Genomic DNA, 15,582 nt, shown 5'->3' with positions numbered 1-15,582 from the left:
ACGAGAGCAGGCGCGTTCAGCTTAGGATGGCCGTTGACAGCTTCTCGCCCTTTATACTGTGCATTTAGGCATCAATAAATCCTTTTCGGAATCGGAACGGAAGGCGGCAACAGAGCAAAATGTCAACGGCAGCCGGGATTCCCAGCCAGTCTCCCATGCCAGTACTTACCGGGCCCTAAGCTGGGTAGCAGTCTGCGATCTGACGAGAGCAGGCGCGTTCAGCTTAGGATGGCCGTTGACATCTTTATGCCTTGTATACTGTGGATTTAAGCATCAATAAATATTTTTTTTAATCGGAGAGGAAGGCTGCAACAGATCAAAATGTCAATAGCACCTTGGATTGCCAGCCAGTCTCCCATGCCCGTATTTGCCGGGCAGCAGTCTGCGATCTGACAAGAACAGGCGCATTCAGCTTAGGATAGCCGTAGACGGTTTCACACCCTGTATATTGTGGATTTAAGCATCAATAAATCCTTTTCGGAATCGGAGCAAAATGTCTACAGAGCTACAGAGCAAAATGTCAACAACACCTGAGATTCCCAGCCAGTCTCCCATGCTGGTACTTACCGGGCCCTAACCTCGGTAGCAGTCTGCGATCTGACGAGAGCAGGCGCGTTCAGCTTAGGATGGCCGTTAACAGCTTCATGCCCTTTATACTGTGCATTTTAGCATCAATAAATCCTTTTCCGAATCGGAGCGGAAGGCGGCAACAGATTAAAATGTCAACTGCACCCGGGATTCCCAGCCAGTCTCCCATGCTGGTTCTTACCAGGCCCTAAGCTTGGTAGCAGTCTGCGATCTGCCGAGAGCAGGCGCGTTCAGCTTAGGATGGCCGTTGACAGCTTCACATTTTGTATACTGTGCATTTAAGCATCAATAAATCCTTTTCGGAATCGGAACGGAAGGCGGCAACAGAGCAAAATGTCAACAGCAGCCGGGATTCCCAGCCAGTCTCCCATGCTGGTACTTACCGGGCCCTAAGCTGGGTAGCAGTCTGCGACCGGACGAGAGGAGGCGCATACAGCTAAGGATGGCTGTTGACAGCTTCTCGCCCTTTATACTGTGCATTTAAGCATCAATAAATCCTTTTCGGAATCGGAACGGAACGGAAGGCGGCAACAGAGCAAAATGTCAACGGCAGCCGGGATTCCCAGCCAGTGTCCCATGCCGGTACTTACCGGGCCCTAAGATCTGTACCAGTCTGCGATCTGACGAGAACAGGCGCATTCAGCTTAGGATGGCCGTAGACATCTTCACACCCTGTATACTGTGGATTTAAGCATCAATAAATCCTTTTCGGAATCGGAGCGTAAGGAGGCAACAGAGCAAAATGTCAACGGCAGCCGGGTTTCCCAGCCAGTGTCCCATGCCGGTACTTACCGGGCCCTAAGATCTGTACCAGTCTGCGATCTGACGAGAGCAGGCGCGTTAAGCTTAGGATGGCCGTCGACAGCTTCACACCTTGTATACTGTGGATTTAAGCATCAATAAATTCTTTTCGGAATCGAAGCGGAGGGCAGCAATAGAGCAAAATGTCAACGGCACCTGGGATTCCCAGCCAGTCTCCCATGCCAGTACTTACCAGGCCCTAAGCTGGGTAGCAGTCTGCGATCTGACAAGAGCAGGCGCGTTCAGCTTAGGATGGTCGTTGACAGCTTCTCGCCCTTTATACTGTGCATTTAAGCATCAATAAATCCTTTTCGGAATCGGAAGGGAAGGCGGCAACAGAGCAAAATGTCAACGGCAGCCGGGATTCCCAGCCAGTGTCTCATGCCGGTACTTACCGGGCCCTAAAATCTGTACCAGTCTGCGATCTGACGAGAGCAGGCGAGTTAAGCTTAGGATGGCCGTCGACAGCTTCACACCTTGTATACTGTGGATTTAAGCATCAATAAATTCTTTTCGGAATCAGAGCGGAAGGCAGCAATAGAGCAAAACGTCAACAGCACCCAGGATTCCCAGCCAGACTCCCATGCCAGTACTTACCGGGCCCTAAGCTGGGTAGCAGTCTGCGATCGGACGAGTGCAGGCGCGTTCAGCTTAGGATGGCCATTGACAGCTTCATGCTTTTTATACTGTGCATTTAAGCATCAATAAATCCTTTTCGGAATCGGAGAGGAAGGCGGCAACAGAGCAAAATGTCAATAGCACCTTGGATTGCCAGCCAGTCTCCCATGCCCGTACTTGCCGGGCAGCAGTCTGCGATCTGACAAGAACAGGCACATTCAGCTTAGGATAGCCGTAGACGGCTTCACACCCTGTATACTGTGGATTTAAGCATCAATAAATCCTTTTCGGAATCGGAGCGGAAGGCGGCTACAGAGCAAAATGTCAACAACACCTGGGATTCCCAGCCAGTCTCCCATGCTGGTACTTACCGGGCCTAAGCTGGGTAGCAGTCTGTGATCTGACGAGAGCAGGCACGTTCAGCTTAGGATGGTCGTTGACAGCTTCACGCCCTTTATACTGTGCATTTAAGCATCAATAAATAATTTTCCGAATCGGAGCGGAAGGCGGCAACAGAGCAAAATGTCAACTGCACCCGGGATTCCCAGCCAGTCTCCCATGCTGGTACTTACCGGGCCCTAAGCTGGGTAGCAGTCTGCGATCTGACGAGAGCAGGCGCGTTCAGCTTAGGATGGCCGTTGACAGCTTCACAATTTGTATACTGTGCATTTAAGCATCAATAAATCCTTTTCGAAATAGAAACGGAAGGCGGCAACAGAGCAAAATGTCAACGGCAGCTGGGATTCCCAGCCAGTCTCCCATGCTGGTACTTACCGGGCCCTAAGCTGGGTAGCAGTCTGCGATCTGACGAGAGCAGGCGCGTTCAGCTTAGGATGGCCGTTGACAGCTTGTCGCCCTTTATACTGTGCATTTAAGCATCAATAAATCCTTTGCGGAATCGGAACGGAAGGCGGCAACAGAGCAAAATGTCAACGGCAGCCGGGATTCCCAGCCAGTCTCCCATGCTGGTACTTACCGGGCCCTAAGCTGGGTAGCAGTCTGCGATCTGACGAGAACAGGCGCATTCAGCTTAGGATGGCCGTAGACATCTTCACACCCTGTATACTGTGGATTTAAGCATCAATAAATCCTTTTCGGAATCGGAGCGTAAGGCGGCAACAGAGCAAAATGTCAACGACACCTGGGATTCCCAGCCAGTCTCCCATGCTGGTACTTACCAGGCCCTAAGCTGGGTAGAAGTCTGCGATCTGACGAGAGCAGGCGCGTTCAGCTTAGGATGGCCGTTGACAGCTTCACACTTTGTATACTGTGGATTTAAGTATCAATAAATAATTTTCGGACTCGTAGCAGAAACAGAGCAAAATGTCAACTTCACCCGGGATTCCCAGCCAGTCTCCCATGCTGGTACTTAACAGGCCCGAAGGTAGGTAGCAGTCTGCGATCTGACGAGAACAGGCGCATTCAGCTTAGGATGGCCGTAGACATCTTCACACCCTGTATACTGTGGATTTAAGCATCAATAAATCCTTTTCGGAATCGGAGCGTAAGGCGGCAACAGAGCAAAATGTCAACGACACCTGGGATTCCCAGCCAGTCTCCCATGCTGGTACTTTCCGAGCCCTAAGCTGGGTAGCAGTCTGCGATCTGACGAGAGCAGGCACGTTCAGCTTAGGATGGCCGTTGACAGCTTCTTGCCCTTTATACTGTGCATTTAAGCATCAATAAATCCTTTTCGGAATTGGAAACGGAAGGCGGCAACAGAGCAAAATGTCAACGGCAGCCGGGATTCCCAGCCAGTGTCCCATGCCGGTACTTACCGGGCCCTAAGATCTGTACCAGTCTGCGATCTGACAAGAGCAGGCGCGTTAAGCTTAGGATGGCCGTCGACAGCTTCACACCTTGTATACTGTGGATTTAAGCATCAATAAATTCTTTTCGGAATCGGAGCGGAAAGCAGCAATAGAGCAAAATGTCAACGGCACCCGGGATTCCCAGCCAGTCTCCCATGCTGGTACTTACCGGGCCCTAAGCTGGGTAGCAGTCTGCGATCTGACGAGAGCAGGCGCGTTCAGCTTAGGATGGCCATTGACAGCTTCACGCTTTTTATAATGTGCATTTAAGCATCAATAAATCCTTTTCGGAATCAGAGAGGAAGGCGGCTACAGAGCAAAATGTCAACAAAACCTGGGATTCCCAGCCAGTCTCCCATGCTGGTACTTACCGGGCCCTAAGCTGGGTAGCAGTCTGCAATCTGACGAGAGCAGGCGCGTTCAGCTTAGGATGGCCGTTGACAGCTTCACGCCCTTTATACTGTGCATTTAAGCATCAATAAATCCTTTTCCGAATCGGAGCGGAAGGCAGCAACAGATTAAAATGGCAACTGCACCCGGGATTTCCAGCCAGTCTCCCATGCTGGTACTTACCAGGCCCTAAGCTGGGTAGCAGTCTGCGATCTGACGAGAGCAGGCGCGTTCAGCTTAGGATGGCCGTTGACAGCTTCACACTTTGTATACTGTGCATTTAAGCATCAATAAATCCTTTTCGGAATCGGAACTGAAGGCGGCATAATAGCAAAATGTCAACGGCAACCGGGATTCCCAGCCAGTCTCCCATGCCAGTACTTACCGGGCCCTAAGCTGGGTAGCAGTCTGCGATGTGACGAGAGCAGGCGCGTCCAGCTTAGGATGGCCATTGACAGCTTCATGATTTTCATACTGCGCATTTAAGCATCAATAAATCCTTTTTCGGAATCGGAGCGGAAGGCGGCAACAGAGCAAAATGTCAACTGCACCCGGGATTCCCAGCCAGTCTCCCATGCCGGTACTTACTGAGCCCTAAGCTGGGTAGCAGTCTGCAATCTGACGAGAGCAGGCGCGTTCAGCTTAGGATGGCCGTTGACAGCTTCTCGCCCTTTATACTGTGCATTTAGGCATCAATAAATCCTTTTCGGAATCGGAGCAGAAGGCGGCTACAGAGCAAAATGTCAACAACACCTGGGATTCCCAGCCAGTCTCCCATGCTGGTACTTACCGGGCCATAAGCTGGGTAGCAGTCTGCGATTTGACGAGAGCAGGCGCGTTCAGCTTAGGATGGCCGTTGACAGCTTCACGCCCTTTATACTGTGCATTTAAGCATCAATAAATCCTTTTCCGAATCGGAGCGGAAGGCAGCAACAGATTAAAATGTCAACTGCACCCGGGATTCCCAGCCAGTCTCCCATGCTGGTACTTACCAGGCCCTAAGCTGGGTAGCAGTCTGCGATCTGACGAGAGCAGGCGCGTTCAGCTTAGGATGGCCGTTGACAGCTTCACACTTTGTATACTGTGCATTTAAGCATCAATAAATCCTTTTCGGAATCGGAACTGAAGGCGGCATAAGAGCAAAATGTCAACCGGGATTCCCAGCCAGTCTCCCATGCCAGTACTTACCGGGCCCTAAGCTGCTTAGCAGTCTGCGATGTGACAAGAGCAGGCGTGTTCAGCTTAGGATGGCCATTGACAGCTTCGTGATTTTTATACTGCGCATTTAAGCATCAATAAATCCTTTTTCGGAATCGGAGCGGAAGGCGGCAACAGAGCAAAATGTCAACTGCACCCGGGATTCCCAGCCAGTCTCCCATGCCGGTACTTACTGGGCCCTAAGCTGGGTAGCAGTCTACAATCTGACGAGAGCAGGCGCGTTCAGCTTAGGATGGCCGTTGACAGCTTCTCGCCCATTATACTGTGCATTTAGGCATCAATAAATCCTTTTCGGAATCGGAACGGAAGGCGGCAACAGAGCAAAATGTCAACGGCAGCCGAGATTCCCAGCCAGTGTCCCATGCCAGTACTTACCAGGCCCTAAGCTGGGTAGCAGTCTGCGATCTGACGAGAGCAGGCGCGTTCAGCTTAGGATGGCCATTGACAGCTTCATGATTTTTATACTGTGCATTTAAGCATCAATAAATCCTTTTCGGAATCGGAACGGAAGGCGGCAACAGAGCAAAATGTCAACGACACCCGGGATTCCCAGCCAGTCTCCCCTGCTGGTACTTACCAGGCCCTAAGCTGGATAGCAGTCTGCGATCTGACGAGTGCAGGCACGTTCAGCTTAGGATGGCCGTTGACAGCTTCTCGCCCTTTATACTGTGCATTTAAGCATCAATAAATCCTTTTCGGAATCGGAAACGGAAGGCGGCAACAGAGCAAAATGTCATCGGCAGCCGGGATTTCCAGCCAGTGTCCCATGTCGGTACTTACCGGGCCCTAAGATCTGTACCAGTCTGCGATCTGACAAGAGCAGGCGCGTTAAGCTTAGGATGGCCGTCGACAGCTTCACACCTTGTATACTGTGGATTTAAGCATCAATAAATTATTTTCGGAATCGGAGCGGAAGGCAGCAATAGAGCAAAATGTCAACCGCACCCGGGATTCCCAGCCAGTCTCCCATGCCAGTACTTACCGGGCCCTAAGCTGGGTAGCAGTCTGCGATCTGACGAGAGCAGGCACGTTCAGCTTAGGACAGCCATTGACAGCTTCATGCTTTTTATACTGTGCATTTAAGCATCAATAAATCCTTTTCGGAATCAGAGAGGAAGGCGGCAACAGAGCAAAATGTCAATTGCACCTTGGATTGCCAGCCAGTCTCCCATGCCCGTACTTGCCGGGCAGCAGTCTGCGATCTGACAAGAACAGGCACATTCAGCTTAGGATAGCCGTAGACGGCTTCACACCCTGTATATTGTGGATTTAAGCATCAATAAATCCTTTTCGGAATCGGAGCAAAATGTCTACAGAGCTACAGAGCAAAATGTCAACAACACCTGAGATTCCCAGCCAGTCTCCCATGCTGGTACTTACCGGGCCCTAAGCTGGGTAAAAGTCTGCGATCTGACAAGAACAGGCACATTCAGCTTAGGATAGCCGTAGACGGCTTCACACCCTGTATACTGTGGATTTAAGCATCAATAAATCCTTTTCCAAATCGGAGCGGAAGGCGGCTACAGAGCAAAATGTCAACAACACCTGGGATTCCCAGCCAGTCTCCCATGCTGGTACTTACCGGGCCCTAAGCTGGGTAGCAGTCTGCGATCTGACGAGAGCAGGCGCGTTCAGCTTAGGAAGGCCGTTGACAGCTTCACACTTTGTATACTGTGGATTTAAGCATCAATAAATAATTTTCGGAATCGGAGCAGAAACAGAGCAAAATGTCAACTGCACCCGGGATTCCCAGCCAGTCTCCCATGCTGGTACTTAACGGGCCCTAAGCTGGGAAGCAGTCTGCGATCTGACGAGAGCAGGCGCGTTCAGCTTAGGATGGCCGTTGACAGCTTCTCGCCCTTTATACTGTGCATTTAGGCATCAATAAATCCTTTTCGGAATCGGAACGGAAGGCGGCAACAGAGCAAAATGTCAACGGCAGCCGGGATTCCCAGCCAGTCTCCCATGCCAGTACTTACCGGGCCCTAAGCTGGGTAGCAGTCTACGATCTGACGAGAGCAGGCGCGTTCAGCTTAGGATGGCCGTTGACATCTTCATGCCTTGTATACTGTGGATTTAAGCATCAATAAATATTTTTTTTAATCGGAGAGGAAGGCTGCAACAGATCAAAATGTCAATAGCACCTTGGATTGCCAGCCAGTCTCCCATGCCCGTATTTGCCGGGCAGCAGTCTGCAATCTGACAAGAACAGGCGCATTCAGCTTAGGATAGCCGTAGACGGTTTCACACCCTGTATATTGTGGATTTAAGCATCAATAAATCCTTTTCGGAATCGGAGCAAAATGTCTACAGAGCTACAGAGCAAAATGTCAACAACACCTGAGATTCCCAACCAGTCTCCCATGCTGGTACTTACCGGGCCCTAACCTGGGTAGCAGTCTGCGATCTGACGAGAGCAGGCGCGTTCAGCTTAGGATGGCCGTTAACAGCTTCATGCCCTTTATACTGTGCATTTTAGCATCAATAAATCCTTTTCCGAATCGGAGCGGAAGGCGGCAACAGATTAAAATGTCAACTGCACCCGGGATTCCCAGCCAGTCTCCCATGCTGGTTCTTACCAGGCCCTAAGCTTGGTAGCAGTCTGCGATCTGCCGAGAGCAGGCGCGTTCAGCTTAGGATGGCCGTTGACAGCTTCACATTTTGTATACTGTGCATTTAAGCATCAATAAATCCTTTTCGGAATCGGAACGGAAGGCGGCAACAGAGCAAAATGTCAACGGCAGCCGGGATTCCCAGCCAGTCTCCCATGCTGGTACTTACCGGGCCCTAAGCTGGGTAGCAGTCTGCGATCGGACGAGAGGAGGCGCATACAGCTAAGGATGGCTGTTGACAGCTTCTCGCCCTTTATACTGTGCATTTAAGCATCAATAAATCCTTTTCGGAATCGGAACGGAACGGAAGGCGGCAACAGAGCAAAATGTCAACGGCAGCCGGGATTCCCAGCCAGTGTCCCATGCCGGTACTTACCGGGCCCTAAGATCTGTACCAGTCTGCGATCTGACGAGAACAGGCGCATTCAGCTTAGGATGGCCGTAGACATCTTCACACCCTGTATACTGTGGATTTAAGCATCAATAAATCCTTTTCGGAATCGGAGCGTAAGGCGGCAACAGAGCAAAATGTCAACGGCAGCCGGGATTCCCAGCCAGTGTCCCATGCCGGTACTTACCGGGCCCTAAGATCTGTACCAGTCTGCGATCTGACGAGAGCAGGCGCGTTAAGCTTAGGATGGCCGTCGACAGCTTCACACCTTGTATACTGTGGATTTAAGCATCAATAAATTCTTTTCGGAATCGAAGCGGAGGGCAGCAATAGAGCAAAATGTCAACGGCACCCGGGATTCCCAGCCAGTCTCCCATGCTGGTACTTACCAGGCCCAAAGCTGGGAAGCAGTCTGCGATCTGACGAGAACAGGCGCATTTAGCTTAGGATGGCCGTAGACATCTTCACACCCTGTATACTGTGCATTTAAGCATCAATAAATCCTTTTCAGAATCGGAACGGAAGGCGGCAACAGATTAAAATGTCAACTGCACCCGGGATTCCCAGCCAGTCTCCCATGCTGGTACTTACCAGGCCCTAAGCTGGGTAGCAGTCTGCGATCTGATGAGAGCAGGCGCGTTCAGCTTAGGATGGCCGTTGACAGCTTCACATTTTGTATACTGTGCATTTAAGCATCAATAAATCCTTTTCGGAATCGAAACGGAAGGCGGCAACAGAGCAAAATGTCAACGGCAGCCGGGATTCCCAGCCAGTCTCCCATGCTGGTACTTACCGGGCCCTAAGCTGGGTAGCAGTCTGCGATCTGACGAGAGCAGGCGCGTTCAGCTTAGGATGGCCGTTGACAGCTTCTTGCCCTTTATACTGTGCATTTAAGCATCAATAAATCCTTTTCGGAATCGGAACGGAAGGCGGCAACAGAGCAAAATGTCAACGGCAGCCGGGATTCCCAGCCAGTGTCCCATGCCGGTACTTACCGGGCCCTAAGATCTGTACCAGTCTGCGATCTGACGAGAACAGGCGCATTCAGCTTAGGATGGCCGTAGACATCTTCACACCCTGTATACTGTGGATTTAAGCATCAATAAATCCTTTTCGGAATCGGAGCGTAAGGCGGCAACAGAGCAAAATGTCAATGACACCTGGGATTCCCAGCCAGTCTCCCATGCTGGTACTTAACAGGCCCTAAGCTGGGTAGCAGTCTGCGATCTGACGAGAGCAGGCGCGTTCAGCTTAGGATGGCCGTTGACAGCTTCACACTTTGTATACTGTGGATTTAAGCATCAATAAATAATTTTCGGAATCGGAGCAGAAACAGAGCAAAATGTCAACTGCACCCGGGATTCCCAGCCAGTCTCCCATGCTGGTACTTACCAGGCCCGAAGCTGGGAAGCAGTCTGCGATCTGACGAGAACAGGCGCATTCAGCTTAGGATGGCCGTAGACATCTTCACACCCTGTATACTGTGCATTTAAGCATCAATAAATCCTTTTCAGAATCGGAACGGAAGGCGGCAACAGAGCAAAATGTCAACGGCAGCCGGGATTCCCAGCCAGTGTCCCATGCCGGTACTTACCGGGCCCTAAGATCTGTACCAGTCTGCGATCTGACGAGAGCTGGCGCGTTAAGCTTAGGATGGCCGTCGACAGCTTCACACCTTGTATACTGTGGATTTAAGCATCAATAAATTATTTTCGGAATCGGAGCGGAAGGCAGCAATAGAGCAAAATGTCAACGGCACCTGGGATTCCCAGCCAGTCTCCCCTGCCAGTACTTACCGGGCCTTAAGCTGGGTAGCAGTCTGCGATCTGACGAGAGCAGGCGCGTTCAGCTTACGATGGCCATTGACAGCTTCATGCTTTTTATACTGTGCATTTAAGCATCAATAAATCCTTTTCGGAATCGGAGAGGAAAGCGGCAACAGAGCAAAATGTCAATAGCACCTTGGATTGCCAGCCAGTCTCCCATGCCCGTACTTGCCAGGCAGCAGTCTGCGATCTGACAAGAACAGGCACATTCAGCTTAGGATAGCCGTAGACGGCTTCACACCCTGTATACTGTGGATTTAAACATCAATAAATCATTTTCGGAATCGAAGCGAAAGGCGGCTACAGAGCAAAAAGTGAACACCACCTGGGATTCCCAGCCAGTCTCCCATGCTGGTACTTAACGGGCCCTAAGCTGGGTAGCAGTCTGCGATCTGACGAGAGCAGGCACGTTCAGCTTAGGATGGCCGTTGACAGCTTCACACTTTGTATACTGTTGATTTAAGCATCAATAAATAATTTTCAGAATCGGAGCAGAAACAGAGCAAAATGTCAACTGCACCCGGGATTCCCAGCCAGCCTCCCATGCTGGTACTTACCAGGCCCGAAGCTGGGAAGCAGTCTGCGATCTGACGAGAACAGGCGCATTCAGCTTAGGATGGCCGTAGACATCTTCACACCCTGTATACTGTGGATTTAAGCATCAATAAATCCTTTTCGGAATCGGAGCGTAAGGCGGCAACAGAGCAAAATGTCAACGGCAGCCGGGATTCCCAGCCAGTGTCCCATGCCGGTACTTACCGGGCCCTAAGATCTGTACCAGTCTGCGATCTGACGAGAGCAGGCGCGTTAAGCTTAGGATGGCCGTCGACAGCTTCACACCTTGTATACTGTGGATTTAAGCATCAATAAATTATTTTCGGAATCGAAGCGGAGGGCAGCAATAGAGCAAAATGTCAACGGCACCTGGGATTCCCAGCCAGTCTCCCATGCCAGTTCTTACCGGGCCCTAAGTTGGGTAGCAGTCTGCGATCTGACGAGACCAGGCGCGTTCAGCTTAGGATGGCTGTTGACAGCATCTCGCCCTTTATACTGTGCATTTAAGCATCAATAAATTCTTTTCGGAATCGGAGCGGAAGGCAGCAATAGAGCAAAATTTCAACAGCACCCAGGATTCCCAGCCAGTCTCCCACGCCAGTACTTACCGGGCCCTAAGCTGGGTAGCAGTCTGCGATCGGACGAGTGCAGGCGCGTTTAGCTTAGGATGGCCATTGACAGCTTCATGCTTTTTATACTGTGCATTTAAGCATCAATAAATCCTTTTCGGAATCGGAGAGGAAGGCGGCAACAGAGCAAAATGTCAATAGCACCTTGGATTGCCAGCCAGTCTCCCATGCCCGTACTTGCCGGGCAGCAGTGTGCGATCTGACAAGAACAGGCACATTCAGCTTAGGATAGCCGTAGACGGCTTCACACCCTGTATACTGTGGATTTAAGCACCAATAAATCCTTTTCGGAATCGGAGCGGAAGGCGGCTACAGAGCAAAATGTCAACAACACCTGGGATTCCCAGCCAGTCTCCCATGCTGGTAGTTACCGGGACTAAGCTGGGTAGCAGTCTGCGATCTGACGAGAGCAGGCGCGTTCAGCTTAGGATGGCTGTTGACAGCTTCATGCCCTTTATACTGTGCATTTAAGCATCAATAAATAATTTTCCGAATCGGAGCGGAAGGCGGCAACAGAGCAAAATGTCAACTGCACCCGGGATTCCCAGCCAGTGTCCCATGCCGGTACCTACCGGGCCCTGAGATCTGTACCAGTCTGCGATCTGACGAGAGCAGGCGCGTTAAGCTTAGGATGGCCGTTGACACCTTCACACTTTGTATACTGTGGATTTAAGCATCAATAAATCATTTTCGGAATCGGAGCAGAAACAGAGCAAAATGTCAACTGCACCCGGGATTCCCAGCCAGTCTCCCATGCTGGTACTTACCAGGCCCGAAGCTGGGAAGCAGTCTGCGATCTGACGAGAACAGGCGCATTCAGCTTAGGATGGCCGTAGACATCTTCACACCCTGTATACTGTGGATTTAAGCATCAATAAATCCTTTTCGGAATCGGAGCGTAAGGCGGCAACAGAGCAAAATGTCAACGGCAGCCGGGATTCCCAGCCAGTGTCCCATGCCGGTACTTACCGGGACCTAAGATCTGTACCAGTCTGCGATCTGACGAGAGCAGGCGCGTTAAGCTTAGGATGGCCGTCGACAGCTTCACACCTTGTATACTGTGGATTTAAGCATCAATAAATTCTTTTCGGAATCGGAGCGGAGGGCAGCAATAGAGCAAAATGTCAACGGCACCTGGGATTCCCAGCCAGTCTCCCATGCCAGTACTTACCGCGCCCTAAGCTGGGTAGCAGTCTGCGATCTGACGAGAGCAGGCGCGTTCAGCTTAGGATGGCCATTGACAGCTTCATGCTTTTTATACTGTGCATTTAAGCATCAATAAATCCTTTTCGGAATCGGAGAGGAAGGCGGCAACAGAGCAAAATGTCAATAGCTCCTTGGATTGCCAGCCAGTCTCCCATGCCCGTACTTGCCGGGCAGCAGTCTGCGATCTGACAAGAACAGGCACATTCAGCTTAGGATAGCCGTAGACGGCTTCACACCCTGTATACTGTGGATTTAAGCATCAATAAATCCTTTTCGGAATTGAAGCGGAAGGCGGCTACAGAGCAAATTGTCAACAACACCTGGGATTCCCAGCCAGTCTCCCATGCTGATACTTACCGGGCCCTAAGCTGGGTAGCAGTCTGCGATCTGACGAGAGCAGGCGCGTTCAGCTTAGGATGGCCGTTGACAGCTTCCCACTTTGTATACTGTGGATTTAAGCATCAATAAATAATTTTCGGAATCGGAGCAGAAACATAGCAAAATGTCAACGGCAGCCGGGATTCCAGCCAGTCTCCCATGCTGGTACTTACCAGGCCCGAAGCTGGGTAGCAGTCGGCGATCTGACGAGAACAGGCGCATTAAGCTTAGGAAGGCCGTAGACATCTTCACACCCTGTATACTGTGGATTTAAGCATCAATAAATCCTTTTAGGAATCGGAGCGGAAGGCGGCAACAGAACAAAATGTCAACGACACCTGGGATTCCCATCCAGTCTCCCATTCTGGTACTTACCGGGCCCTAAGCTGGGTAGCAGTCTGCGATCTGACGAGAGCAGGCACGTTCAGCTTAGGATGGCCGTTGACAGCTTCTCGCCCTTTATACTGTGCATTTAAGCATCAATAAATCCTTTTCGGAATCGGAACGGAAGGCGGCAACAGAGCAAAATGTCAACGGCAGCCAGGATTCCCAGCCAGTGTCTCATGCCGGTACTTACCGGGCCCTAAGATCTGTACCAGTCTGCGATCTGACGAGAGCAGGCGCGTTAAGCTTAGGATGGCCGTCGACAGCTTCACACCTTGTATACTGTGGATTTAAGCATCAATAAATTCTTTTCGGAATCGGAGCGGAAGGCAGCAATAGAGCAAAATGTCAACAGCACCCGGGATTCCCAGCCAGTCTCCCATGCCAGTACTTACCGGGCCCTAAGCTGGGTAGCAGTCTGCGATCTGACGAGAGCAGGCACGTTCAGCTTAGGATGGCCGTTGACAGCTTCTCGCCCTTTATACTGTGCATTTAAGCATCAATAAATCCTTTTCGGAATCGGAGAGGAAGGCGGCAACAGAGCAAAATGTCAATAGCACCTTGGATTGCCAGCCAGTCTCTCATGCCCGTACTTGCCGGGCAGCAGTCTGCGATCTGACAAGAACAGGCACATTCAGCTTAGGATAGCCGTAGACGGCTTCACACCCTGTATACTGTGGATTTAAGCATCAATAAATCCTTTTCGGAATCGGAGCGGAAGGCGGCTACAGAGCAAAATGTCAACAACACCTGGGATTCCCAGCCAGTCTCCCATGCTGGTACTTACCGGGCCTAGGCTGGGTAGCGATCTGCGATCTGACGAGAGCAGGCGCGTTCAGCTTAGGATGGCCGTTGACAGCTTCGCGCCCTTTATACTGTGCATTTAAGCATCAATAAATAATTTTCCGAATCGGAGCGGAAGGCGGCAACAGAGCAAAATGTCAACTGCACCCGGGATTCCCAGCCAGTCTCCCATGCTGGTACTTACCGGGCCCTAAGCTGGGTAGCAGTCTGCGATCTGACGAGAGCAGGCGCGTTCAGCTTAGGATGGCCGTTGACAGCTTCTCGCCCTTTATACTGTGCATTTAAGCATCAATAAATCCTTTTCGGAATCGGAACGGAAGGCGGCAACAGAGCAAAATGTCAACGGCAGCCGGGATTCCCAGCCAGTGTCCCATGCCGGTACTTACCGGGCCCTAAGATCTGTACCAGTCTGCGATCTGACGAGAACAGGCGCATTTAGCTTAGGATGGCCGTAGACATCTTCACACCCTGTATACTGTGCATTTAAGCATCAATAAATCCTTTTCAGAATCGGAACGGAAGGCGGCAACAGATTAAAATGTCAACTGCACCCGGGATTCCCAGCCAGTCTCCCATGCTGGTACTTACCGGGCCCTAAGCTGGGTAGCAGTCTGCGATCTGATGAGAGCAGGCGCGTTCAGCTTAGGATGGCCGTTGACAGCTTCACATTTTGTATACTGTGCATTTAAGCATCAATAAATCCTTTTCGGAATCGAAACGGAAGGCGGCAACAGAGCAAAATGTCAACGGCAGCCGGGATTCCCAGCCAGTCTCCCATGCTGGTACTTACCGGGCCCTAAGCGGGGTAGCAGTCTGCGATCTGACGAGAGCAGGCGCGTTCAGCTTAGGATGGCCGTTGACAGCTTCTCGCCCTTTATACTGTGCATTTAAGCATCAATAAATCCTTTTCGTAATCGGAACGGAAGGCGGCAACAGAGCAAAATGTCAACGGCAGCCGGGATTCCCAGCCAGTGTCCCATGCCGGTACTTACCGGGCCCTAAGATCTGTACCAGTCTGCGATCTGACGAGAACAGGCGCATTCAGCTTAGGATGGCCGTAGACATCTTCACACCCTGTATACTGTGGATTTAAGCATCAATAAATCCTTTTCGGAATCGGAGCGGAAAGCAGCAATAGAGCAAAATGTCAACGGCACCCGGGATTCCCAGCCAGTCTCCCATGCTGGTACTTACCGGGCCCTAAGCTGGGTAGCAGTCTGCGATCTGACGAGAGCAGGCGCGTTCAGCTTAGGATGGCCATTGACAGCTTCATGCTTTTTATACTGTGCATTTAAGCATCAATAAATCCTTTTCGGAATCGGAGAGGAAGGCGGCAACAGAGCAAAATGTCAATAGCACCTTGGATTGCCA

The 15,582-nt window shown here is 51.0% G+C and overlaps 14 pseudogenes; all 14 read right to left on the bottom strand.

Annotated features, from left to right (window-relative positions):
- Positions 1 to 120: 120 nt before the first annotated feature.
- On the bottom strand, positions 121 to 240 carry LOC130329405 (5S ribosomal RNA; annotated as a pseudogene).
- A 2,290-nt stretch (positions 241 to 2,530) lies between these two features.
- LOC130352648 (5S ribosomal RNA) lies at positions 2,531 to 2,650 on the bottom strand (annotated as a pseudogene).
- Positions 2,651 to 3,136: 486 nt separating this feature from the next.
- Positions 3,137 to 3,256, bottom strand: LOC130352703 (5S ribosomal RNA; annotated as a pseudogene).
- Positions 3,257 to 3,938: 682 nt separating this feature from the next.
- Positions 3,939 to 4,058, bottom strand: LOC130317287 (5S ribosomal RNA; annotated as a pseudogene).
- Positions 4,059 to 5,151: 1,093 nt separating this feature from the next.
- On the bottom strand, positions 5,152 to 5,271 carry LOC130351901 (5S ribosomal RNA; annotated as a pseudogene).
- A 1,688-nt stretch (positions 5,272 to 6,959) lies between these two features.
- LOC130352497 (5S ribosomal RNA) lies at positions 6,960 to 7,079 on the bottom strand (annotated as a pseudogene).
- A 1,892-nt stretch (positions 7,080 to 8,971) lies between these two features.
- LOC130328200 (5S ribosomal RNA) lies at positions 8,972 to 9,091 on the bottom strand (annotated as a pseudogene).
- An 82-nt stretch (positions 9,092 to 9,173) lies between these two features.
- On the bottom strand, positions 9,174 to 9,293 carry LOC130333817 (5S ribosomal RNA; annotated as a pseudogene).
- Positions 9,294 to 12,953: 3,660 nt separating this feature from the next.
- Positions 12,954 to 13,073, bottom strand: LOC130352883 (5S ribosomal RNA; annotated as a pseudogene).
- A 276-nt stretch (positions 13,074 to 13,349) lies between these two features.
- On the bottom strand, positions 13,350 to 13,469 carry LOC130326867 (5S ribosomal RNA; annotated as a pseudogene).
- Positions 13,470 to 13,753: 284 nt separating this feature from the next.
- Positions 13,754 to 13,873, bottom strand: LOC130324155 (5S ribosomal RNA; annotated as a pseudogene).
- Positions 13,874 to 14,346: 473 nt separating this feature from the next.
- Positions 14,347 to 14,466, bottom strand: LOC130352647 (5S ribosomal RNA; annotated as a pseudogene).
- Positions 14,467 to 14,750: 284 nt separating this feature from the next.
- On the bottom strand, positions 14,751 to 14,870 carry LOC130335323 (5S ribosomal RNA; annotated as a pseudogene).
- Positions 14,871 to 15,356: 486 nt separating this feature from the next.
- Positions 15,357 to 15,476, bottom strand: LOC130317276 (5S ribosomal RNA; annotated as a pseudogene).
- Between the last annotated feature and the right edge of the window lie 106 nt (positions 15,477 to 15,582).

Source organism: Hyla sarda, chromosome 1, assembly GCF_029499605.1.
Source record: "Hyla sarda isolate aHylSar1 chromosome 1, aHylSar1.hap1, whole genome shotgun sequence".
Lineage (NCBI taxonomy): Eukaryota > Metazoa > Chordata > Amphibia > Anura > Hylidae > Hyla > Hyla sarda.
The sequence above is the reverse complement of the archived record's forward strand: the minus strand, read 5'-3'. Positions and strand labels throughout refer to the sequence as shown.